General features: G+C 40.0%; 1 long non-coding RNA gene across 1 annotated transcript in view; it reads right to left on the bottom strand.

Annotated features, from left to right (window-relative positions):
- Window positions 1–25,877, bottom strand: part of LOC122774436 — a 77,285-nt gene that overhangs the window by 31,343 nt on the left and 20,065 nt on the right. The window contains exons 2-3 of the long non-coding RNA XR_006360991.1: window positions 22,849–22,926; window positions 2,239–2,402 (exon numbers count right to left, since the gene is read on the bottom strand). This is a non-coding gene — a long non-coding RNA (uncharacterized LOC122774436). The remainder of the gene's footprint in view (window positions 1–2,238; window positions 2,403–22,848; window positions 22,927–25,877) is intronic.

Genomic DNA, 25,877 nt, shown 5'->3' with positions numbered 1-25,877 from the left:
AAGGGGCAGGGTGAGTCTTTAATTAGTTTTTTTTTGGCTCAAACTTCAATAACTCACTATGACCTTAATAAACAGATGATACAGACTCACATAAATATACACAAAGCCATGGCTGCGTGCACACACGCACACACATTCTCAAACACACAAATGCAAAGTGTGATGAAAGTGTTACCTCAGCATTTTCCAGCTAAATGTACTCATTAGCCTAGTTGCACATGGCTGCCTGGAAAAACAACAAAGTCAGCTCCAGAAAGCAGAGAGCATTCATCTAAGAGGCTGTCAGAGTGGGAGACAGAGAGCAGAGGTCTCAGCACTACCACAAACTCATGGCTGCATTATTTTCTCTGGGTCCAAGTCCTCACAAGCAGCTGATGAAAGCTATGCATTATTTTCAGATGACACTGCTAACGGTACTAACAATGTGGTTTATTTTCCTATTTTAAATTTGTGTCAAGCACTGAAAAAGCAAGCCAGGCCAATCCAGCAACTCGATTTGACCTCTACTAAACAATTTAAAGCACATGTATGTAGATATCCGGTAAAAGGAGGTACATTTGACTAAAGCAGCGTGTTTGTCGCCCACTGAACTATCTCACCTATTTCACCTTCACATAATGAGTAAGAAATTGGGCGAGTTGTCTTTCAACACAAAGGTTGTGGGTTTGATTCCTAGCTCCGCTAGTCTACATGCCAATGTGTCCTTGGGCAAGACACTTAACCCTACGTTGCTCTTGATGGCTGTGCCAGCAGGGTGTGAATGGGTATGAAAGACAAGTGATAGAAAATGTGCTGCACTGGGTGAATGGCAAAAGTGTAGTGTAAAGCAGCTTTGAGTGGTCATTAAGACTAGAAAAGCGCTATATAAATACAGACCTTTTACTATGTTGTTTTTTACTAAGTCAGTTTCTCGCTCCCCCTTGTGTCTACCACATTATCCACACTGTCGTAAAAACTCACCCATACTTTGCCCTTTTTTGGCATTGTGCATTTGTTTTGCACGAGCCGTGGACAAATACACAGAGAACAGAGAATGTAATCCCAAATACACTTATGTGCTACAGCAATAATGCCAGTCCAGTATCTGTTTTGAATGCTTCTGTGTTTTTCAATTCTTGCCATTCTGAAAAAGCCGGTCTGATGTTTACTAGTCTGTGGCCACTCGCTCGGTCACACAGTCGTTTCCTCCATTCATGTTTCTCGCAAGACCCACGACTTCAGCAGACCACTGATTTCAGGCTGGAGGCCCTGATCTAATAAGCCATTTAACCATCACAATGACTGCAGAGCTGTTAAACTAGGGTCAAAAAATACTGTATAGTTCCAATTTAGGGTGGTTGGGGTGAAATTCCAAGGATAAATGTCCAAGAGTTAAGTCTCAGATTTGTGGAGGTAAAATAACACTTTCCTATTAAAGTAGTAAATTTTAATATACCTTTTGATTATTAAGTCATAAATCTGCTATTAACAAAAAACAAAAGCCTTTGTCAAAGTACAAAGTATGCTGAATCAACTTCATCACACCACAGGCGCCACCACTTGCCATGTATGCCTGCAGTGAACAATCCAATCAAATTCAACACCTCCAGGTCCATATCTATCCATCCTTTTATAACTTCTATTAAGAGTCTGGAACCAATTTCAGTGCAGTGTGTGTGAAAGGCAAGGTTCACCTTGAAGAGTTTGTCAGTCAATTACAAGGCAAACACGCAAACAAATGGACAAAACCTCACACCTACGCACCGCAGTCCAAAATTCAATTGACCTGCATGTTCCAAACTATGTGGGGAAGAAAACACAAGTAGAATAGTCAAACAGTCACTGCAAGAAAATGCAAAACTCCTCATACAAAAGGACCCAAAGGCAAAATGAAACCCAGTTTCAGTGAGGTGACAACATTACACTGATTCATGACATCATCCATTCAATATTCAAACCCAAACACGAACCAACAGGGAAAAGCAACTTTCTACCTCACACCTGATCACAGTGCTACAGAAAAAAAAATAATTTTGAACATTGAAGTGCCCCACAATCACATGCTGCAAAATGTTAACAATACACTGGTGCAGAAGGGAATGTCTGCTGTATAAAATACCAAAGTTGATGTCCCTGACTGGTAGGTATCAGGGATATAGCTGCATTTCTTTCTAACAAGTTAATTATTTTGTCAGTCCATGAAGGCAAAATAGGGAGCACAGTTAGTCGGTGAAACATTGGATTATCCCAAACACTCACCCAATTCCAGTGTCGCCTGTTTCTGTCGCAGCAAAGACAAGCTGTCCATCTGATTCTGGGCTGAGCCTCTGGCACAATGTGCTGGGCGAGAGGAGTTCATGAGTCTCTCTCTTAGTGTTTTTGTCCATGTTGCAGCCACACATGAAGCTTCAGGATCATGCAATCTGCGGACAGAGAGCAGTGATAGGTGCATACACACCCAGAGAGAACAAGGGTGAGATTGAGGAGAAAGAACCAGAGAATTAGCTGAGGATTTCAGTACTGTGTCTTAAAATTATTCTATAGTGTGTAGCTTTTTGTGGAGTGACAGTGCAGCAAAAAAGGAGCCTTTCCTGACTGTCATTTAGGTCCTCAGGAATTGTGCGTCCCTCAGTACCGAAACTACAGGCTGGAGTGAGCAAGTGAAGTATACGCAACAGGAGTGTTTCTCATCTAATTTTTAAACCTGCAGTGATGTAAAGTCTGGATGAAGCTTGCTCTGAGTGCTGAGAACAGGTGGAAGTTGTAAGAGGTATAATATTGACAGATTAAACAGTGATTGAACTGGGAAAACAGTGGAGACAGACAGAATGTATACAGAGCATTAATACATTAGAACCTTCAGACAAGTGCCAATGAGGCAGACTTTACTGAATGATCTTTTAGCCTCTCCGTGCTTCACTGATATGCTGCTGCTGTGATCAGTCCCTGTCTGCAGTTTTACAACTGACTCCAGCTCGTCTCAGCACCATCCAATTACCTCAATAGCTCACTCTTGAAGACATATGTGATTCTTTGTGACACATATGACAATTGCTACTTGATTTATGACTTTTTAAGTCAAGCCTCAGTTCCTTGTTTACTGTACTTTGCAATTTGCTGATTTCATTGATTCAAATTGCAATTTTGATTTGAAAATCATGAATTGTTCAACTCTATTTATAAAGCACATAAAAGTAAATTTCATACTTATAGTGTCACTAACCAGCCAATTACACAATTATGCAAAATAAAAATGAAATACTTAAGTGTTTACTGAGTTTAGAACTGATCTAAAAAACTTAAAAGCTATGTACCATTTTCTATTTACCATTTTACAAATGGAAACAGGGAATACTACAAATGAATAAAATACAAAAATCTAAAGTAGAGAAAGCAGTTGGAGACTGCACACTTTTACCAAGGCAGCTCAGTTTTCCACAGAGAAAAGGTAAATTGTTGTTTCTTTCAAAAAAGAAAAAAAAGAAAATATATAAAATAATATCTTAAATCTATATCAATATGATGTTCACCACCAAAATCTAACAATTTCTTCAATGGACCATTACCTGGAGCCCCAGAAGATTTCATACAAGTTATGTTGCTCAGAGGCAGACAGTTAAGTACAATTAATACATGATTACTCACACTAAGTTAACATGTGTATGTGTTATCCACAGTGAAGCTACTGAATCGTGAACTACTATGAAGCATCTTCAAAAGAGGCAGCTCCATGTGATCACACTGAGAAATTATATTTAATAATAATGTATTTAATGTCAGAGAACTGAACATTGACAGCCAAAAATTATGAATTCAAACATTTCCCACAGTTGCTAGATTTAAACGGTTATAAAATGTCTACTTGGTTGCATAGAAAAGTATCTGCTCCAGCAAAAAAAAAAAACTTTTCAGCTCCTGCAGTAATTAACAAGCAACTGGCTGTTGGTTGGTGGTATTGCCAAATCCCAGGTGTATAAAATAATTGAGGCATTCAGAGGTCACAGTCATTATTTAGACTCACTTCCAAGCAGTGGTGATTCCAAAGGTGTATTTACATGAATTACAAATAAGCAGTTTAATCATTAACACTACAGACAATGTGGGGTATATATTTCATAGTTATAACCATTGTACTTTTGCATTCTTTGAATTAACTGCCCAGTCCACAGTTTACTGTTAACTTAAATATTGTAGGAGCATAGAGTGGGATCAGTTTTTATTCTCATTGATGGGATTTAAATGTGAATGTTTTTGATTATGAACGAGAAATATATTTATTTATATTATGATTGAGAGACACAGTATATTAATTGAGACCCCAGTGGTGGCGCGATAATTGTGGAGTTCAATTTATTCATATTCATTACTCCATAATGTGCTGTATATATAATCGGTGAGAGCTGTGCTAGAGATGCAAACAAGCTCCCAGTGAAATGTTTTAATTGGCCTGTTCTATTTCCATTTCAATAAGCCATCCCCTCCCCTCCCCTCCTCCTTTGTCCCCTCCACTTCTCTCAAGTTCTGTCTGATATTTGACATGTTGGAGCTCTCGCTCTGCTTCCTGTTAATAGACCATTTAACTCCACATTCTGAAGCGGTACCGTAAGGGAGGAGATAAAGATGAGTGTATGTGAAAATGAGGGTTTGTGTGCAACTGGATGCAGCAGGACAAGGCTAACACAGGAAGCTGAAAGAGGAGATGGTGAAATGAGAGGAGAGACATGAAAGGATTTAGGACAAAGAGCGAAAAGTTGGAATTTCATGACAAGTAGAGCTCTGGCAACTCAGATGAGATATGCCTCTGATGAGATACCATTACAGTCTGACACCCCCAAAAACTGTTGGAACTAGTTGTTCTGCACAAGGCCATCTTTACTCATCATGACAAGGATTCAAATATCAAAACGAGTTTGAGTTTAAAAACGTGTTCATATTTAAACTTGTGTGATTTTATCATTTGTGAGGGCAGCATTATTCATACTGAGGGTCAAATTCAAAGATGTTCAGACCCAGACTCTCAAAAACAACATTTATATGTTCTAACAGCAATGAGGAAGTCAGTTACCCATGATACCTGAACCTGTAAAAAGTAAAGATAGTGCTCACACTAGCATGTGGGTAATTGTTTCTCCATCTGCATATCTTCAGATAGAATGAGTTGTACAAATTACTGTGAATGCATTTCTGTCTGAGAGTTAACATTTAATGTATGACAAGAATTGGAATAAACTCTGATCAACACAAGGAGAAAAAAAAGGCAAAAAAAGAAGCATTTGTGAAAAATATGAAGAAAAAAATAGATCCAACAAACCAAACTTGTGTAAAAGTCTTCAAACATGTGCCTCTCTTATATCACATCAGTCAAGTCCGAAAGCACGGTCGATTCAACAATCAAGTGCTAACAAACCTCTGGCCAGAACAGAAACAAGCTCAGTCTGATTACCGATATTTAGATGCAGATGAAGGGGAAAGAGATGGATGAAGTATGCAGTATGGATGAGGAGAAAAACTCAAAACTCAACTGGCTGGAAAGGAAGAAAACCCTTTCCTGCCTCCTTATCCAGAACTCCTCCTCTATCTCTCTTGTGCCCATTTTCCTCACTTTTCTCCTCAAACTTTGTTTTAATTCCCAATCTTCTTTTCTTGTTCTTGTTCACTTTTCTTTTTATGTCACATTTTATTCCATTAGTATACACTCTCCTCCCTCTGTATCCTCTGTTCACTGTCTGCTCTCATATTTCTCCTTCCTGCTGTATATATTTGATCAGATTCCCTTGTTCCTCTATGTTTTCACCCTCTGCCCCATTCTCATCCCTCCACCTCATCACCTCCTCATTCATTACCCCCTCTCTCTGTTCGTCTTTGTGTGCACTGCCATTCTGCAAACTGCCCCAGGCTCAGACATATGGTGCTCTCTTCTCTGCTATTGTCATCCATTAACACAGTTGTCACTGGAATTACAGGCACATAGTCCAACATGCAACAACACTGTGTTTGTTTCCCAAGGCAGAGAAAGATGTCAGGTGTCAAAAGGGCAAGAATAGAAATTTGACAAATGTGCAAAGTTTCGGTGAAAGATTCATGTATCAACATAAATAACATGCTTTCAATTACTTTGAGGAATCCACATATATAACAAGTTAAACGGGCCGCATTCGGGATTATTTTCTAAATGCCAGTGAAGGAACAAACCATAAAATTACTTATAAAATGAGACTTCGCACAACCTCCTCAGTTACCTACAAAGGCATTTAAGTTGACTCATATATCTAAATCTAAAAGATATAAGTGACAGTTGTTACCCACACTCCCACTCAGGTTAACATCAGTGGGTAACTTCTGCCCGCTGTTACTGAAGCAGTGAGCAAATAGTGAGTGAGTTGTAGTTTGCGTAGGTTCAGAGAATATTAATATCAACAAATGAGGCTCTCAGTACAACACAGACTCCAACAGAAACCTCACAAAAGCATAAAAAGAACACTGAGCTGCCTGTCCAGCCAAATAGGAAAGTGTCCGTTAGTTAAATACTGTAGTCTCCTCTGTTACCGTTTTAGCCATAGCACATGATACTCAGTTGTGGATGTTGTGAGTCTCCGTGAGTGCAAGCATAGCAATAAGGCTGCATTTCAATTATGGCCACATGTATCGCCACCAATAGCTGTTTCAATAAAGAGGCTAAACTTAGGTTCATAGACATAAATATGTAGAAGCCTCATAAACAGCAGCATTGTACGTCGACGTCGCTGCCATATTTTGAGTGTTATTAGTAGAGATTTGTATCTATTAAAGGATAGTGTACAAACTACGTTGTCGGTGAGGCTTTTTCTTGATTTGGTGTAAAACACAGTCAAACTTAAAATGTTGTATAAGAATACTGAACATGAAATACTTGAAATTACAATTATTTTCATGACGATTAACTTGAAAGTACTCATATTGAGATCACTGTGATTACTGCAATAAATAATTAATTTAAGCATGTTATTAAAAAAATCTGTTGAACCAGAAGCACATTTTTATACATGAATACATTGCAGTTAACAGCTGAATATATAGGCTACAGTTGATTTCCTGTATGTTGTTTGCTTTTGTCCCAGCTGCATTGAGATTGTTATTTGCCCATAGTTCAATGCATCATTACAGTCTAGAATAATCATTTCCGAGAATACACTACGCGACGCTCACCCATTCCTGCAAGAGATTATTAGTAACAATATATTTCGGAAGGGTTTTAAAATTGTCACTAATTTTAAGTTAATATTCACTGTCCTGGAGAAACAGTATAATCCGGTGACACTAAATAAAGTGCTTTAAATTTAAATCACTGTTGGAAATGTTAAGGATAATCTACAAGTTGGCAAAATGTGTAAGAAGTTTTGTAAAACACACTGGTAACATGAACAAAAATATTGGCAATAATTTGCAGTAATGGAGTATATCATTTCACTGCAGAAAAAATACTATTTTGATTTGCAGAATCAGGCAAATGAGGCGTCTGTGTATTAATGTCTTGTTAGTCTTAGGTTTAGCAAGACTCTGGCATGCTAACGTGTTAGCATTTAGCTCACTGATGTGCAGCTACCAGAATTTAGAAGTGACCTTTTAAGAGGCTTCTGTTCCCAAACTTCCTGCACTGAGGAAAATCTACTGGTGACCAGGACCAGGAACCTTATAACTCTTTAATGTACTTTGCTTTTTACAAGTGTAATACTTTAATTCAACACATATAGCTGTTGCTTGTTTAGCATCAATGTTTGCTAGTTTATACAGTATTAGACAGCGAGTCTACTCACCTACAACTCAACCAGCTGGTAGTTCAGTGGATAAAGATTTCCCTGTAGAGTCAGTAAATTTCAGGGTTTTCTTTCAAAGAAAAATACAAGAAAAGAAAGTATTCCAGAAAGCTGTATAAACCAACATCCAAGCACATTTGCTTTTCTACACATTCAGGTCTTTCCACATCGTCACAGCAGAGTGGACACAGCTGCAACTTATACAATTAATTATGAGGCAGTTTAATTCAGGTGTGCAAAGTAGCCACTAATGCGACTAATTAATTCAACCAACCTGCTCATATTCAGCAAGCAAATGTAACCACTACTATTACTACTACTTAGATCATGTTAAATGGTTTATACAGTGTATCAGTAGAATTAAAGATAACTTTAAAGTTTGCCTTCATAACAAACAAATACATTTATTTTATAAAAAATGTAATTCTGGCTTCAAAGAAAACATGATGTGGGCTTTTGTAAAAATCAAGAACAAACAAGATGTGGCCACTGATTAAGATGTGGCCCGTGTGAAAGTAAATTTGCATCCTTTCTGTCAGCAACAGTCTTGATTACGGCAAGTTTGATTAGACTGGATGGAAAATTACAGCGTACACGCACACACATACACACATACACACACAGTCTTAGACACTCACATGCTCTGGCGCAGAAACACACACACACAGCACATACTCACTTCTCCAGAGTTCTAATTAAAGTGGTTGTGATGACAGAGCTTTGAGTGTGATGTACAGTATTGCACAGCAGACAATGTGTGTGTGTGTGTGTGTGGCTGGTCTTAAGGTAGCATATATATATATATATATATATATATATATATATATATATACATATACATATATATATATATATATATATATATGAGAAAGAGACAGAGAGAGAGAAAGGCTTCATAATAATCTGTCCATAGGGAACAGCAGAGCAGAGAGCTGTGACAGCTTGTGTGCCAGCAAAGTATCAGTTACACAAACACTTTACCATGCACACACACGCACACGGACCCCAATGTTATTAATCGAACATTGCAGTTGTTTTATATGATTCAATGTCAAAATCTTCTTTTAAAGATAATTTTACTTAGTTTCATAAGCAGTGCAGATATGAGAATTGTGGTGCTTGAGATAATATGGAAGCAACTGAACGGGAAAACAGATTTTTAATGACAACTTGACAGCTGATCTCTAATTTGCAACAGGAGAATAAGAAGTGGCTACAGCTGCTGCAACAGCAGTGATACAGGATGCCAATAAAACAGGTAGATGGTGGAGTGAGACGGAGGCGGACTGACAGGGACTGAGGTATGAAGACTGAGAGACAGACAGACAGAGGGGTAGAGAGACAGACACAGCCTGGGGAGGTGTGTTTGCATCGCTCCTTCATCATCTGCAGGTTTTGATTCTGTTTGAAGTTTTCCTTCTCTGTGATAGGTTTTGTTAAGTCTTGTCATATTGTTCTCTCCATTTTTTTTCCCTGAGTTGTCAGGACAAGATGTCTTTAATCTTTCTTATCTACCATATCTGCAAAGAAAAAAACAAATACAGCTCTTTTCCTCTTTTTTCCCACTCACAGTAGGAGGAAACCCACTCTCTGTTTCCACATTCCATTTTGATATCAAAATTGTTGTAGGAGGATGCTAAAGAATTGGACATTTTACATCTTTAATTGCATGAGAAATCAGACAATGTGAAAAGTTATGTGTCAAACGTCTTGCTCTCATAGTGGTTGTTCGCAGTTTAATATGTTACACCTAAATCAAAACAAAGCAAATGAGTTCCCTTTTAAACTGAAGAGCTTGCATATTTATTGACCGTCTATGTTGTTGTTGAGGACTTAAATCATGTGTTGAGTGAAAATACAAGCACATGTAAGTGAATATCATTATTGCAGGAAATATCACCAGTCTTTAAAGAGTGAGTCTTAGAAATAGACAACTTTAGTGTCACATATTTGCCTAACAACCCAACACACCATAAAGCATATGTACCTGCTGAAAACAGGTTTAATGAGCAACTGTTAACTATGCAACAAAATCATTCCATATGGCATGATCAAATAATGATGTTAAGAGGAGAGGAGAGGAGAGGACAGGAGAGGAGAGAAATAGTGAGGATCAACTGAAGTGAAAACTACAGTGCAGAGAAGAGTGTCATTGAACATCCTAATCTTCTTGCTGGAAAGATCTGGAATTCTTGACTGTTAAAGTGAATCCCCTCATAAACTGGGTCTATTTTCCAGTTTACAGTTTGCTGACATGAGGAAATCATCAGGCTGTGGAGAAACCAAGTGTTTACACTTCAAATGACTGACTTCTTTCGGTTTCGCCCTATAGGGGTCACCACAGTGGATCATTTGTCTCCATTTCACCCTCTCCATCGTGTCCTCTTCTGTACACCCACTGTCCACATGTTCTCCTTCACGACGCCACCTGAAAATGCTTTGCTACCTCTTTATACGAAGAATCTTTCTTTTTTTTTATATGAAGAATGTTAAATTCCGAACAATTCACAGTACAAAAGAGAGCCATGATGTGCCCCAAATCTTTCATGCCACTGTACACACCCAGACATGTTGGTACAGTACATTACAGGCTACAAACACACACACACACACACACACACAGGAGCCACAAAAGACACTGATGTGCAGAGGAAATATGGCAAATGAGGCAAATGCACGGGCAAGCAGAGTGCTCTAAAAGTTACACTGAAAATGGAGAGCTACTAAGGCAAGGTCGTTATACGGAGTCTGTGTGCATGTGTGTGTTCCTGCATATGTATGTGTGTGTTTTTGTCTAATGAAAACAACAGTGCGGGTCTATATTTTCAGCTACGAGAGTGCAGTAAAGCCATTAGGCCTAAATTGACTGTAGATTACAGTAGCTCTCAATATGAGGCAGGATTGGCTCCACACCACACTTACTTCCAATGTGGCACTGTATGCATACAACAAGCAACATGCTGTGCCTCTTATTCCAGTCAGCACTTGTACTTTTTGTTTCCTATTGCAACACATTGATGATGGAGGGTGTCACTTGGTGTGTAGACTGTGCCCTTCGACGCGTGATGTTGGGCTTTATAAATAAAATTGACATGACTTGATAATGTAGTCGCCCTTTAGCTGATCCAAATTTGTTGTTCGTGTCAGTTGCAGAAAAGGACACAGTCTGTCACCTCACTGTGGGTGATTTGTGTGGTCGCATGTTAAACACAGTTTTAGAGGTGTTGACCAAAATGCTGCAACATTAAGGCTGGATTTAAATAAATGAATACCTTTAATTATCTAGAAAATGACTACTATAAAGCAGTATGTAACATGTACTACATGTGGAAAGCATGTACCTATACTACAGGATTTGCTTATATTAGATTTTTCAGAATAAAGTTATTTCTGCATGGAGTTTGCATGTTATCCCCGTGTGTGTGTGTGGGTTTTCTGCGACAGTCCAAAAACTGGACAAACAAATTGGACACTCAAAATTGACCATTGTGAGAGTGAATGGTTGTGTGTCTCTATGTGTCCTATGTGACATGAAGGTCCCGCCCCCCCTGTGACCTTCATGTGGAGGATAAAGCAATAGAAGATGGATGGATAGACTTTTGAGTCTTGTTACAATGGAATTAAAAAATAAATAAATAAATACATGAACTTGTTTTCAATCTATTACATTCTTTAGAATGGTACGAGGACTGAACATGGCTCTATAATATATTAATTTACTGTGTATGAAATTGCACATTTGGAAATGTAATTCCACATTATCAGTTTATTTTTAAATGGCCAACATCTTGTTTTTGAAAATCATTTGTGTGCTCTCCCTCTCACGCTCCCTCCCTCTCTCGATGTGTTGCATATGCAATATGCTGCCATAAACTGTGAGCATGAATGATGAATTCACTCATGCAACCAAAAGAATCTCAATTTAATGTGTTTCTGCACTGCACTATGATTATATCATAACTCAAGTGTTACAAAAGCACTTGAGATAGGGGGGTTTCCTCACAGCTAGGATTGCTAATGGTTCTGATGCACAGTCTACAGAATCCTGCCCGGCGATTTCCTGTTGGTCGTTCAGATGTTAGGAGCATGATTGATCTCAAGTTCTCTCCAGCAGCTCAGCCAGGAGGAAGATTGGGCAGAGGAAAGAGAGCAAGACAAAAGATTGTGTAGATAAAGAGACTAAGATTGCAGTCGGGGTCGAGAAAGAGCGAGATAAGCAGCATGTGTGAGCCTCTAACCACCAGCTGACACTGTTCATCTGTTGTGTTGTGTCTGCACGCCTGTTTCACCATTGTCACACTGTGGGTTTGTCTGAATACATCAAAACAGCCAGAAAAACAGAGAATAAGGGGAAGACAGAGGGAGAAGGAGAGAGCATTTTCTTAGAGAGACGCCACCATCAGCTTTCTGTCTCACTTTCTTTTCCTTTCATTTCACTCTGTGTAATATAATTTTCACACCCTGTCCTGCTTTTATCCTCTACCCACATCCATTCCCACTTTTCTCTGTCTCACTCTCAGCGTCTCCTCTCAGAAGTAGAGTTGGGAGTTGGGAGCAAAAGGCAGGAGACAGACAAGATAAAAGATGTTTCCTGATTCTTCAGCTCCCAGCTTCTCTGCTGTCAAGCAAGAAGACAGCTAGTCAAGACAGAGAATTTCCAGCTAGATGTGAGGCTGCACAGCGGCTGTCGCTAACAGGCAGACAGGCAGTGAGAGAAGACGAGGAGAAAGAGAGACAGAGGGACAGATAAGAGGCAGAAAGACTGGTGAGCAGTAGGGTTAGAATTTCCAACTCGATACCAATACCCATGGAAATACTCTATATCCATTTTTTATACCATGGGGGGAGGGATATAGGGTTGGCTATTGTTTGAATTTCATCACTTCCAGATTTTGCTTTATTATTTATTATAAATTCAATTTTTTGATTCAAGTAGCACTGCAACAATTATTCCAAGAATAGATTAATAATTGAAGCAAAAGTTTTCAGATTTCTCAGCTTCCTAAATGTGAAAATGTTCTGGTTTCTTTTAAAACTGAAAAAATGTACTTACTGTTGACAAAACAAGACATTGGAGAACATCATCATTCCTGGGTTTAGTAAACAAATAATAAAAAATAAATCATAATTTTTCCGATTAATCTGTCTATTATTTTCTTAAAAATAATCGTTAGTTGCAGCCCTAGATTCAAATATGATAAAAATAAAAAGGGTTTACTAGGGTATTTTAGTTGTGTCAAGTTGGAAGAAATTAATCCATCAGTGCTGCAATGAATTCATTCAGTAACAACATGTTGTACCTGCATGTTGTAAACAATAATTGCTTTAAGAAGAATCTGTATGTTGGCTTTTTCTGATGCAGGCAAGTGTTTCATAGTCAAAAACCAAAAAAAAGAGATGAGCACATCTCTTAAATGAAAACAATAAATCAAATTTATAACAAAATAATGTTTTTGATCCAATTCCAAGGTCAACAACGACAACCCACATCTAAAGGGACACACAAGACCTCTGATAATATAAAAAATATAAAATATTAATACATATCAGTCTATTTTGTGACTTCTGCACAATTATCACTACTCCCAGTTTTCATTTTATACTATTATTCAATTCTTAAATGTGGAATTCAGTCAATGCATTTTGCTGTGCCCTTATTTTTATATAGATATAAGTGTGGTTATCCAGTCTCATTAAACACAACACTATTCATTGCGTTCTCCTCGGGTGCCTCTCTTGATGTTTCCTTCATGTTCTACGGCACTGCCTCTCTGCTCGATGCATGCACACCTGAGCACACATGTAAATACTGCCTCTGTCACACACACACACACACACACACAAACAAACACACACAGGAACCATTTCCCCATGTTCTGGCTTGCACATGCCATACGAGCACTCATCAGTCATGCTGTTCATTTCTATCGTACATGCTCCACTTTAATTATTTAACAACAATTCCTCACTTTGGTTATGTGTGGTGACACTGATGGCGTTCCAAAGCACTGCAGAAAAGACAAGCTTACTAAGTGATTTATCTTGTATTTTCATTCATCGAGCTTGTGTCGAGACACTTAAATTCACATTACAGTGCTGCGCACGCCATTATCTGCAAATTTCCAGTCCTCACAGGACAAACAAGACCTCTCAAGTTGATCACAGCGTGATACACGTCTGCACATTCTCACCCTGATCACAATTTAAATGCGGGGCTGGTGCCACTTTCAGTGTTGCCAAATTGTCTGACCCAGTGGTCAGATACGTGTTTGTGGTTGCCAGCTGTGGCGATAAAAGTCACTCCGCACAGCGAGATGATCTGCTGAGGCTGCAAGCCAGCATTACTCACACGGCGACTTTTGCATGTGTCCATGTCGGTCAACAGTCTGACCCCCCTCTCCTCCTCACGAGGGGAGTCCATGCAGTCGTTTGTTCTCGCTCAAAATGACTTTCAGGTCTGTAAAAGCTGCAGCAGCGTGAACACAGCTGTGATGTTTCCTACACTGGCAGCCACTGCTTCCTGCAGAAGAGAGGCGGAATGTTTGCCACTGACTCCAGCATTAGACAAATGGACCAAGACATGTATTTACTGAATTTGACTTATCCTCAGTTTACCGACAGACAGGGTGAGTGGACCTGTCCCGTGAGAGTGCAGCTCTCCATTCTTTCATGATCATATAATTCACTTGACACCAGCGTTTTCCCTCTGACACCGTCTGAGCCCACAGTAGTCAACTTACTGGAAGATCAGTCTCCTTGTCCACGTTGCTGCTCTCTCAGTGGAGCTGATATCATATTTGTCACCCCCCCCTCTCCTGTGTCTGTCTTTTATATTGTGATCCTTTAACCGTGGACTGTCCCTCTGTCTCCACACTCTCTGCCTTCAGGATACATGCCTTTGTTTTTGTGTCGTACGTGTCATGTGTGTCCATCCCCTCCAACCCAGCAGGGGCTTGTATGAGTCTGGCCTTCTCTGCTGCCATTGTTATGCCAGCGTTGTGCCTGTGAGTGCGTGTCCATGTCAGTGAATGTGTGTATGAAACTGTGTGCCGTATGTGAATTTGCATACAGTATGTGTTTATTGTGTGTGTGTGTGTGGGCAGCTCCTTTCTGCCAAGACCCCGATCCTCTCTGTGTCCCTCTATTGTGTCCAGTGTTGTGTGCAGTGGCTCTGGGCAGTTGGCCACCATAGAGGACAATGCAGGACCAACAATAGTGATGGATAGGTTACTCTGTGGCATCGACAACATACTTACAGCATCCGGAGTTTGAGTGCACATCTCAATCTGTTCTCACGTACCATCACTCTAAATCTCTGTGGAGTGGAGTAATGTTTATAACATGCCATGTCATGATACCTAATTAATAATGCAGTGGTGCATAAAAAGCTTTTTTGCTATAGCCACCATACCCCCACATCGCTCCTTCATCCTGCACATGGCAACCCGCATTCTACATCTAAAATCTATAAGTCATCCTTTCTCCATCACTCCATCCATCTCCCTGTCTCAATAAGCAATGAGTGGTTTTGGTTCCGATCCAAATCAATCCTGTTCTGACACTGACCCACATCATTCATCTCTGCCTGCTGTCTCTCTCTATCTCTCTGCCTCTCTAACAGTAGGAGTGTGTAGCCGGCTGCCAGCAGGCATCAGTCATGTTGTCAGGGTATGGCTCTGGGGCAGCTGTTGGCTGTGAGGGCAAGCACTCCAACGAGCTTCTCTTCAAGTCTGTCCCTAAACAGCCTCCGTGCACTGGCGGTGTTTAGACTTGCTGGACTTCTTGCTTTGTTTTGGAACAGGTTTTTAGGCCGTGAAAGCAAAACCTGGCATTTATTACAAAGCACAAGAACTCTTTCTTTGTCTGGATGAAATGTGTTAACACCGAGCGTATCGCAGACGACACGCTTGCACAAGCAAACTTTGCCTTACAGCAATTCCGCGACGTTGTGTGCTATTGGAATAAAAGCAAACGTTTTCTGAAAGCTGAGAAGTTGCAAGTCTAAACCAACATGTGGTTATTATAGTAATTTCACTTGTGCTGTTGCAGAAAGCCGGCAAAACGGCTTCTGTCACCATCATTTGACCTGTTTTTGCACATTGAGAGACAAAGAAACTGAGAGACTCAAAATTGTAAATATGTTTTGTAGTGTTCAAATTTCACATTCAACACGCAAAATCTGTTTTCTTCATTTTAAATTGTTAAAACTGTATTTTCACGTGCAGTAAATTGTAAATAACTGCCATGTTTTGGAAGTTATTCTGGCCCTTTAATGGTTCAAATAAGCACAGAAAAAAAGTCCATGGTTAGGTGTTATAGGGTTAACAAAGTTTTAGACACAACAGGCAACAAGATATAGATCATAAAACCCAAACACACTTATATTTAATTTATTTTTTAATCATCTTTCTGTATTATCCTATTATCCAGCTGTAATTGAATGTGTTGCTCCCTAGTGTTACATTAATAGTGGTGCTTTTTTCTATTTGCTGCGCTCCTCTACTTTAGTCTTCTGTTATTCAAGTGGTTGGTTAAGTTTCCCTGCTGGAGAGCAACTCATTTCTGCTGATGCGGCTGGTATGGTAATGCACAGCACAAACAGCTGTTTCAGGTTCATAAAGGCACAGACAGTGAGATCTCCCAAGCTTCTCCTTAGTATCCAGCTCATATATTATTTGGAGAGGTTAGTGGCCTTTGACCGTAACACTGAATCTCATACGGTCATTATCTTGACCTATATGCATCAAAATGTGGACTCAAAAAGTGAAATCAGCTGCATTGTATATGTTCTCTAATCTTTCCTTTGCTCAGGTGATTCATCGTCTCTCTCTTTTCCGCTCCTTCAACAGGCATCACCTATCTACTGTCTATTTCAGGGACGGAAAAAAATTTAAGGAAACCTCCACCACCCCATAATCACGCTGTCTTTCTCTTCCTAATTTGCACTTTCCATCTCTCCTTAAAAACCTCCCCCGTTTTCTTCCTGTTTCTTAGAGAGATCAAATACAATCTATCTACACAATATGTCTCTTACAGGCCTTCAAGATTTCAAAAAAAAAGTGGAAAACTATTCAGTTTTCAGACGTATTTTCCACAAAAGCCCACGGCCTCCTCCAGATTTAATTGGCCCTATAAATAAACTGGTCTACTGCAAAAGTCGCTCAGGAGGGCAGAAATTGTAGGGAACGCACACACACACACACACACACACACACACACACATACATACAGAGAGAGAGAAAGAGAGAGAGAGAGAGAGAGAGAGAGGGAGATGGTGGCATGCAGAGACAGAACGATAGACAAAGAGTGAGAGTGTGAATTACCAAAGTAGATTAATCTAATTCTCTAAGTCTTGCCTGAGCAATGTTCAGACAACTGAGACAGACAATAAGATGGATGTGCATGCATGAGAAAAAAAGAAAAGAAAAAAGGATCTGTGTGGTACAGAGATGGAGGTGACAGAGAAAAAAACAGATGCACAGTGAGGAAATGACCAATTTCTGGAAAAAGAAAGGGTACATAATGTTGAGGAGACAAGCTTTTAGGTCACTTTCACACCTAATAGTCCGCTTGGGGATTCAGTCGGTCTGAGTTTGCTTGAAACGAAAAGAACCTTTGGAATAACGCATTCCCCTCCTCGCCTGAGGCGGCGCTGCATCAAGAATTACAGAATGGAGAATGGAGACGAGACAAGCGAACAAGAAAACTCGCTCATCTACTGATTAATGCAAGGGCAACTTCGGTTTCTGCCACATTAGATCAAAACATGGAGCTGTATCAACTCATCAGTCACTATCCCATAAGTCTTGTTTTTTTTAAATTTTGTTTTATGTGAACATGCAACAATGGGCTCAGCCATTTCTCACGGCCATCTGTCTACACACATTTATGTTTTGATTGGGTTTACCCATAATGCCCTGCGCTGTAGTCCACTTCCTGCATTTGGTTCACTTGATGAACTGGACTTTCCAAGCAAATGTAAAAATGAATTAATACTAACTTTAGATTTTGTTGAGGCTGCATTTTGAATGCCCCGTCTGGCTTATCAGGAAAAATAAGACAGTGTCATTAGTGTTGTTAACTCCTCCGAAGTGGATAATCACAACATCGAAGCATCTGAAAAGCACTGTGTGGAAGTACTGTGGGTTCTAAAAGTAAAGTAAGGACCAAGTCCGTGGGTTACGTCCAAATATCTTCCAAGGAGTAGTGTGCCACGTACAAATTGTTCCAACGTTATTTTTGGAAAGAGTGACAGTCCTACTAGTCTCTTCTCCTCTGTTCTATTTTATTCTACTCCGTTCCAAATTAAGTGGCACCGTAACAGCAAAGCTAGAGAATAGTGTGGAGTCACAAGTATTAAGTATGTGAAAGCTTTCTTTGAATGAGAGGCAAGAGAATCGCTGATGTGTCACAAAAACATCATAATATGGACAAGCACAAACGTGAGGAGAGACGAATAATCTGCATGAAAGTACTGTACATGCATACTTGTGTGTGTTGTGTTTGTTTAAGCTGAGACAGAACAAGCATGGCCATGAGATTTGTCAGTGTTTGTGTATAAAAAACAAAGAGTATCCTCAACAGTGCAGGGTGTTGACTCTATAGGGATGTGCAGTAACATGCCGTCTAATTAACAGTGTCCTCTCTGTGTTGAGGCTGGTTCCCATAGCCCCAAACAGCCATGATTAAAAGCGATGCTCTCAAAGGATGGGGAGCTCTTTCAACCCACTCCAGATATTTCCAAGATGCCGTCCACACACAATCGGCCATCTCATCTTGACCAGAATGGACGCTCTTTCAACTCTCTGTCTCAATCTGTGACTGGGTCCCTCTCAAGTGCTTCTCTTAGACGTTACCTCCCTCTCTCTCTCTCGTTCCCTTCATCTGCGTGCTGCCGGTTCTCCGTTTCCCACAAACACTCCTTCTCTTCTCTCCACTCTCACTTCTCTCACCCTCACTGTCTGCCAAGGCTTCACATCAAAGCCGATGATTGGTTTCTAACTGTTCAGCAGGCAGTATTTTATCCCGCGTTGTGTGAAGAGACCAAAATAATCAGCATGAATATGGAAAAACCTGCTTCTATGGTAATATCCAGCCCACTAATATCCATATCAGTCAAACTAACTTGGCTTAATTTGACTTAGACACAAACGGATGGCAGCACTTTACTCCAAAGTCCCCTTGGCTTGGAGTCACATTGTAAACAGTGCCTTATGTGTAAATATAGCAACTTGTCAAGGTTGTTGGCTCAGTGCTGAAACTGAATTGTGTAAAGAAAGCAACAATTTACTTTGTTTCTACTTTGTTTTCTTGGCACCACCTCCACCAAGTTCATTCTATTCAGTCTCTGATTCCTCCGTACACAATCACTACCTCAAGGTTGTTGGCAACGTGTTGTGAGGCTGTTTTAACAAGTTTCCCCTAACTGTAATTTGATAGTTACGTCGAACTAAATTAGACTTTCGTCCTTGGACTCAGGTTTTGTGAAAATATGCTAATTTAAGACATGGTTTGAGAAGTTTTAGTTTTGCATAAAGCTTTAGAAACCCTAAGTGTTAGTATACACGTCAGAGTTTAACTATTTCTCTTAAACTGTCAAGCTGTTGGTTAGAAAGCTACCTTAGTTGGTTAACCCTTAGAACACAGAGGATTTAGGCTGATTTTTCCCCATTACTATTTTAAAACACATATATATACAGAGGCTATAAGAATGTGCAATGTGTCTTATATCCGTTTTTTCAGGACAACCTACAGGCAATCTAATGAAATAATATGATTTTTCCAATTTTCACCAACTATATGAACACACCTAAGCAAAAGGTAAAAAAAAAATCATGATTCATTGATTGCATCAAATCAGCAATCAATGAATCACAACTTTGACGAAGACACATTAGAAGACGAAAAGACACATTTTGTAAAGCCTATAGGCCTATAGACCTATAAACACACACCTCCAGGATGTCCATATAAGGAGTTGTGTATTGCTCTGTGCCGCATGAGCGCCAAGGGTTAAAAACTATAGTAGTTTTTTTTTTCTTTTTTAATCAGTATCTCCACTCTCAGCTTTATCTTGTGTAAAATCTTATCTTTTTTTAAGAGTAAATGGCACAGTTAGCTGATAGCCTTCTCTGATTTGGCTTTAACTAGGTATGGGAATCTATATCAGACTGATACTGGTCGAAATCACTGGATCAGCTAACAGACAGATAAAAATACGATACGAGCCAAAAATTCTATATGTTGCAAAAATCTGACCCATTCATTCATCTGACCCATTCATCACTAAACTGTTAAACTGCCCTCTGTCTTCGCCTGCCTGCACCACCTCACATTAACACATAAGTATGATTTTATAAGCGAATAATGACTTAAAAACAACTAATTCAATGATCAGTTGTGATTACTTTGTTGGCAAATTTGGAAAATAAACAGGCCACCAGAAAATTAGCGGTCAATTAGGGGTCTTTATTCTTTATTGCTATTAAAGAATATTAATAATGCTATTATTATGCTAACATTATCGATACCACGTAGTAATAAAAAAGAATTTTTGCTGAGTCATGTTCAGCCTGTTTATTTCTTCTTTTTGGGAGAATGTTATTCGCAACAGCTTCCTAGTTCATAAATGGTCTAAAATGACGGCATCGGTAGATACTCGATACCGATTGTGATATTGGTATCGGACACAAAAAAAGTGGTATCGTTCTCTCCCTATTATATAAAACCACATATGTTACGATAGTATTTTATCAGCTTATATTTCAAATTCATGTGCAGCTTTCCAAAGTTCAAATTAAGCCAAAGACTTATTCAAATGGAGTCCACACCATGGCCTGCTCTGTCAGTCTTGGCAGTTCTGCTGAAGCAACTTGATTTCAATGACGATTGCTTTATTCTGTCTTCATCTTGCACTGTATAAATTAAAATATGATGTCAAACTACTCTATTTCTGGTGCTATTTCACTTAACGTGTCGCACCAGTTCTGTCTTCTCGCAATCTAAAGAAGCACTTTTCCATTAATAAATATGATTCAGGCAAAGACATGCAGCCATGAGCACAACAAGCTCCATCCACCACCACTTATTTCTCGAAAGGGTCACAAGTAAGAGCACGTCTCTCCCAGCAAGAAGATATCATTTAATTAACGTCTGCTATGAATTTTTACTTGAAGTGTAAAAGAACAGCAAATCAAGAAAGTTTTTAACATTAGGATGATACATGAAGATTTTATGCTGCTGAAGCATTTGGGGAAGTTTGCGAAACAGGCCACAAAGTTGGTCTGCAGGAAGTGTTCAGCGTCGGTTCACCCGTTACTGTACTGAAATAAAGCAGCTGCTGACACTTCACATCTGCCACCTGCAGTGAGTCATACAGGCCTCAGATTAGCAGCAACATGTGACGCATTTCAGTAAATCCCAATTCAGTGTGTTTGGGCTCTGACATCAAATCAAGCTCTCCTACAAACCCTGGCCTCACTGGTAAGCTATACCTTAGTTCCCTAAATTCTCAAGTGGAGATGACAAACTGTCTAAAAAGAGGAAAGGTGCCTGCCATTTAGAGTCTTCATCCTCAGAAATAATAAGTTCTAAGTAAGCATTTTTTTTTTATTCCACAGTATTAGGAGTAATCCCTATGGCTCTGTGGATTAAGTTTTCTTGACATGACGTGAATCCTCCCCATCTTTGTCACATTGTCCCTTTTCCCTGTTGCTCGGTGAAATGATTAAGCAGAGACGCTTTTATGTGGCAGAAAATAGAGACATGCGGGCCTCGAACAGATTGCGGGAGAAACGGGGAGGGTGGAGAAGACATGTTTCTCCCTCAAAGATTGATAAAAGAGAGATATTTCTGTAACTGCGGGCTAATTCAATGAGTCGAGCCAGATCTCAGTGGGGATTTATAGCCTTGGCTTCAAAACAATTAGCTGGAGAATGGCAGCCGTTTAAAAGACAAGGAGACACGGAAATCTTAATACAGCTGTAGGTATTTCCCAATGGAGGAGTCATTTTTACAGCCTCCTTACAGAGTGTCTCTTTCTCTCACCCTAATACTGTGAGCCAATCTCCTCTGTATCATTTCACACACAAGACAATTTTCTGAAAGCTGCTGTTGGGGGGAAAGGGAAGACGGAGAGAGAGAGAGGGGAGAGAAAAGAACAGAGGTGTCGACAGAATGAGAGGAGAAATTAAAAAAGGAAAGATATGAGAGTGTGAGGTCTGGGATGCTGTTAGAGAGATGAACTGAGAAAGTTATAGAGACAGAGAGAGAGAGACACACACAATTGGAAGGAGGGAGTGTGGAGACAGGGAAAGGGGGGGGCGGGCTTAAACCGTTACACAAACAAGAATGAAAAGAGACAGAAAAAGGAAGCAACACACCCATAGAAATAGATAAAGCTCAGCAGAAGTTAGGTTGTGGTTGTCTGGGGAGCTGGAAGATTGAGCACGCCTCTCTCTCTTTATGCGGACACTTCCTGCCCGCTGCCCTCTGTTTGCCGAGGGCCAATCAGTGAGTCCATCTGTCCGTCGGGGCCCAATCAGTCAGAGCACAAAGGAACTAAGTCAGCATGTCCTTGTCGACACAGGTAATCAAAGAAACTGTTAAACCTCCACCACTTTTCATGTGCTCTTAAGCCTGGCTTTTTCATGTAGCACTCTCAGTAGAGGCTGCCCTCAGGTAGTTTAGCCCCTTTTATTACGACCGTAGCAAACTGCGAGCTGACTTATTGTACCGCTAACCCTCAGCCTAAGGCTGCATTCATGTTGCGCGTAAGCAATTATGTTCACAGTAATAATCAAGTTGTGATTAGAAAAGCTTGGTCATAGATAAATCCAATACAGAACCAATACAGAAAAGACATGTTGGGTTTCTGGGTGAAATGAAATGCTCATTTAATCAGTAGTGTATGATTGATAATGCCTCATATTGTTATGTGTAATGTCTTAAGTGTCAGGTTAAGTAATTATAAGCTCCCTCTGTGAGTTCCTCTCAGTAATACACACTGTTTTTGCATATTACAGCTCATTGTTTTGCTCTTTATTGCCTGCAACTTTATTGTTTTGTTCACTCTCACCATTATGAAGTGAAATCGAGGCACAACAGTCAGTTGTTTGCAGCATCAAAAGCTGATGGACCCACTGTGCAGTGTGCACTGTAAACAATAAAAACATAAAATTAGCATCCGCAGGTAAGACAATTGGAACAATAAAAACTGCATTTTAACACTTAGGACTAAATGTAAAACGTACTATTGTGAAATGATGCCCTTTTTTTCTAAGTGATATGATGCTTCTAATGGTAATAATGTCTCTTGACAAAGAGCTTAATGATGTTGCCTGAAAGTGGCACAGACTTGATTAGTGTATTATAGTGATTGTCAGACCATCCATCCATTCATTCATCTTCTAATGCTTTATCCTCCACATGAGGGTCATGGAGGGCGCTGGTGCCAATCCCAGCTGTCTTAAGGTGAATGGCGGGGGGACACCGTGGACAGGTCGCCAGTCCATCACAGGGACACATAGAGACAAACAACCATTCAATCTCACGCTTACACATACGGTCAATTTAGAGTGTTCAATCCCAGACCTACATGTTGTTGGACTGTGGGAGGAAACCAGAGAACCCAAATTACAACATACACACACGTGGAGAACATGCAAACTCCATGCAGAAAGGCCCTTGTTCTGAACAGGTCGCAAACCCCAGTGCAACTGTATCTAGTGTGCTTTTTTACCTGCAAACACAGCCGGTCAGGTTACTCTACCCATAGGTTTGTTTTGCAGTCTTTAAGGTGTAATGTGTAACATTGAGAAAAATGTATTGGAAGAAACTGAATATACTGCCCATAAGAGTCATGCTCCGCCTACTTCTCCTCCTTTCTCTCCTGCGTTCATCTCTGCATGCAATCAGTTCAGCTGCGGCGGCACACGTGCTCCCAATCCAATCATCAAGCACCTCTACTTATTTCCCGGTTCTCCAGTCACTCGTTCGCCAGATTGTTACAGACCTCTGTGTGGCAAACGTCCCGGTTCTCTTAGTGCTCTAATGGTTCGTTGCTTGCTCGTATTCTGCTCTTGTTTACTCCTGTGCTCAGAACGTCCTCCAGCGCGCATGCTGCCACTGACGCTTACCTTCCCCGCCGCCGCCAGGATCAGATCTCCGCCTTCACCTCCGGTACTCCTGCATTAGTTCATCTCATCTGTTTACCCATTCATCACTAAACTGGTAAACTGCCCTCTGTTTTCACCTGCCTGCATCACCTCACATTAACACATAAGTACGATTCTATAAGCGAATAATGACTTATAAACAACTAATTCAATGATCAGTTGTGATTACTTTGTTGGCAAATTTGGAAAATAAACAGGCCACCAGAAAATTACCGGTCAATTAGGGGTCTTTATTGTTTATTGCTATTCTGATCAACATTATCGATACCACGTAATAATAAACAAGTATGTGGCACTTTGTTCCACCATCACACTCACACATACAGCAGTTCTCTGTGGCGCGGCAGCCCGTGTCATCAGACTACTCCCTCTCACACCTCCTCCTATCAGCATGATAAATTGACTCCTCTCCGGAGAGTAAACAATAAAGTCGTCCAACCTCAACCCGACCAGTCTCTGTCACTTTCAGGGATACACCGTCACAGGTGACATGTGGCCGGTAGCAGACATTTAGACACGCTGCAATGAAAACGTGACAATGTCACGCTGTAAGGTGACAGTGACCAGTAACTTATGAATGACCGAGTTCATTCAGGAAAAAAAAAAGTTTTTTTATCATCTTGAGATTGTTTGGACAGCACCATCATGTTCTCCTCTTTTTATATCTAGAAACTTCATCAGGTCAGGTTACTCTACCCCCTAGGTTTGTTTTGCAGTCTTTAAGGTCAAATGTGAATATACTGCCCATAAGTATGATTTTATAAGTGTATGATGACTTTAAAACAAAAAAAAATGATGGATTAGTAGCCTCTGAATCAGCATTTTTTAAGTACATAAGGCAAGGGCAGTGCTTTATGGAGTCTACCATCTTGCACTTCCATGTTTCTACAGTAGTGCAAATACACAAACCAGCCTGAGCAGGTGTTTTGTGTTTGAGGCGGAACAACATCTTTCTGCTTTGTGAAGGCCACAATAGTTCCCTGACTCGCTCTGGAAAGGGAGAAGTGAGCTTATAGGAGATTTACAATTAGATGTCATATAGACTCATATTCCATTCCATTAGCAGAGGTTTCTCACCAGGAAATCAGCCACATTCATATTTTCTTTTTTTTATAAAACAAGAATGCACCACCAACTGGGCTGGGAAGTGTTGCATTACAAGGAGCATAAACAGTCGGCGTATACGGACCACAGGACTCAAACTGGAGGTGTGCATGCATTAATCCACTTGGACGCACACACGGCTGTGGAAAGTATATCCCGGGCCTAATACTTAGACAGTGAAACTTTAAAGTGACACAATGGAGGATTTGCTCTGGGGGTCCCCCTACAGTTGGTAAACAGTATTGTTTGTTATAACTGTCATAAGATGTATGTTGCGGTAACATGTGCTCTGAAGCAGGACGTCTAATTTACAAACAGCCATGTCTTCAGAACAATGTTATAGCATTTTATACAAATGTAAGATATTATAAATGAAAACTAACCCCCGAAAAAAACAACAACAAAATGACTGTGCTCAGTTTGCATAGCTTACATTTCCAACCCGGTTTAATATAACATATTGCTCTTTGTATGCAAATTATTTGAATCACTTGATTAATGAACGAGATGGATGAGAGGAGTCGAGAGTAAGTATCTAACATTTGTCAGATGATAATATTTAATATTTTCTTAATGATTATGTCGATACTTTATTTGCAATTTGTGTATTTTTGATTTTGTGGTTCATTTTTGTTTGCTCAACTCATAAAGTGTTGTCTGCTTCGTGAAAACTGTTTGAAGAGATGACAGCAATAACACGACCTGACATACAGCAAGCTCAAACGCACAATTTACACTTCAGTTAAGGTTAAGTGAGGAGTGCTGTGCCGTATGCCGTAAAGTAGAGTGTTGTAGTTATTTTTGTGGCCAGAGGTTCCATAGTGCC

This window comes from Solea senegalensis, linkage group LG9 (genome assembly GCF_019176455.1).
Source record: "Solea senegalensis isolate Sse05_10M linkage group LG9, IFAPA_SoseM_1, whole genome shotgun sequence".
Taxonomy (NCBI): Eukaryota; Metazoa; Chordata; class Actinopteri; order Pleuronectiformes; family Soleidae; genus Solea; species Solea senegalensis.
This window is presented reverse-complemented; position numbering and strand designations above follow the sequence as displayed.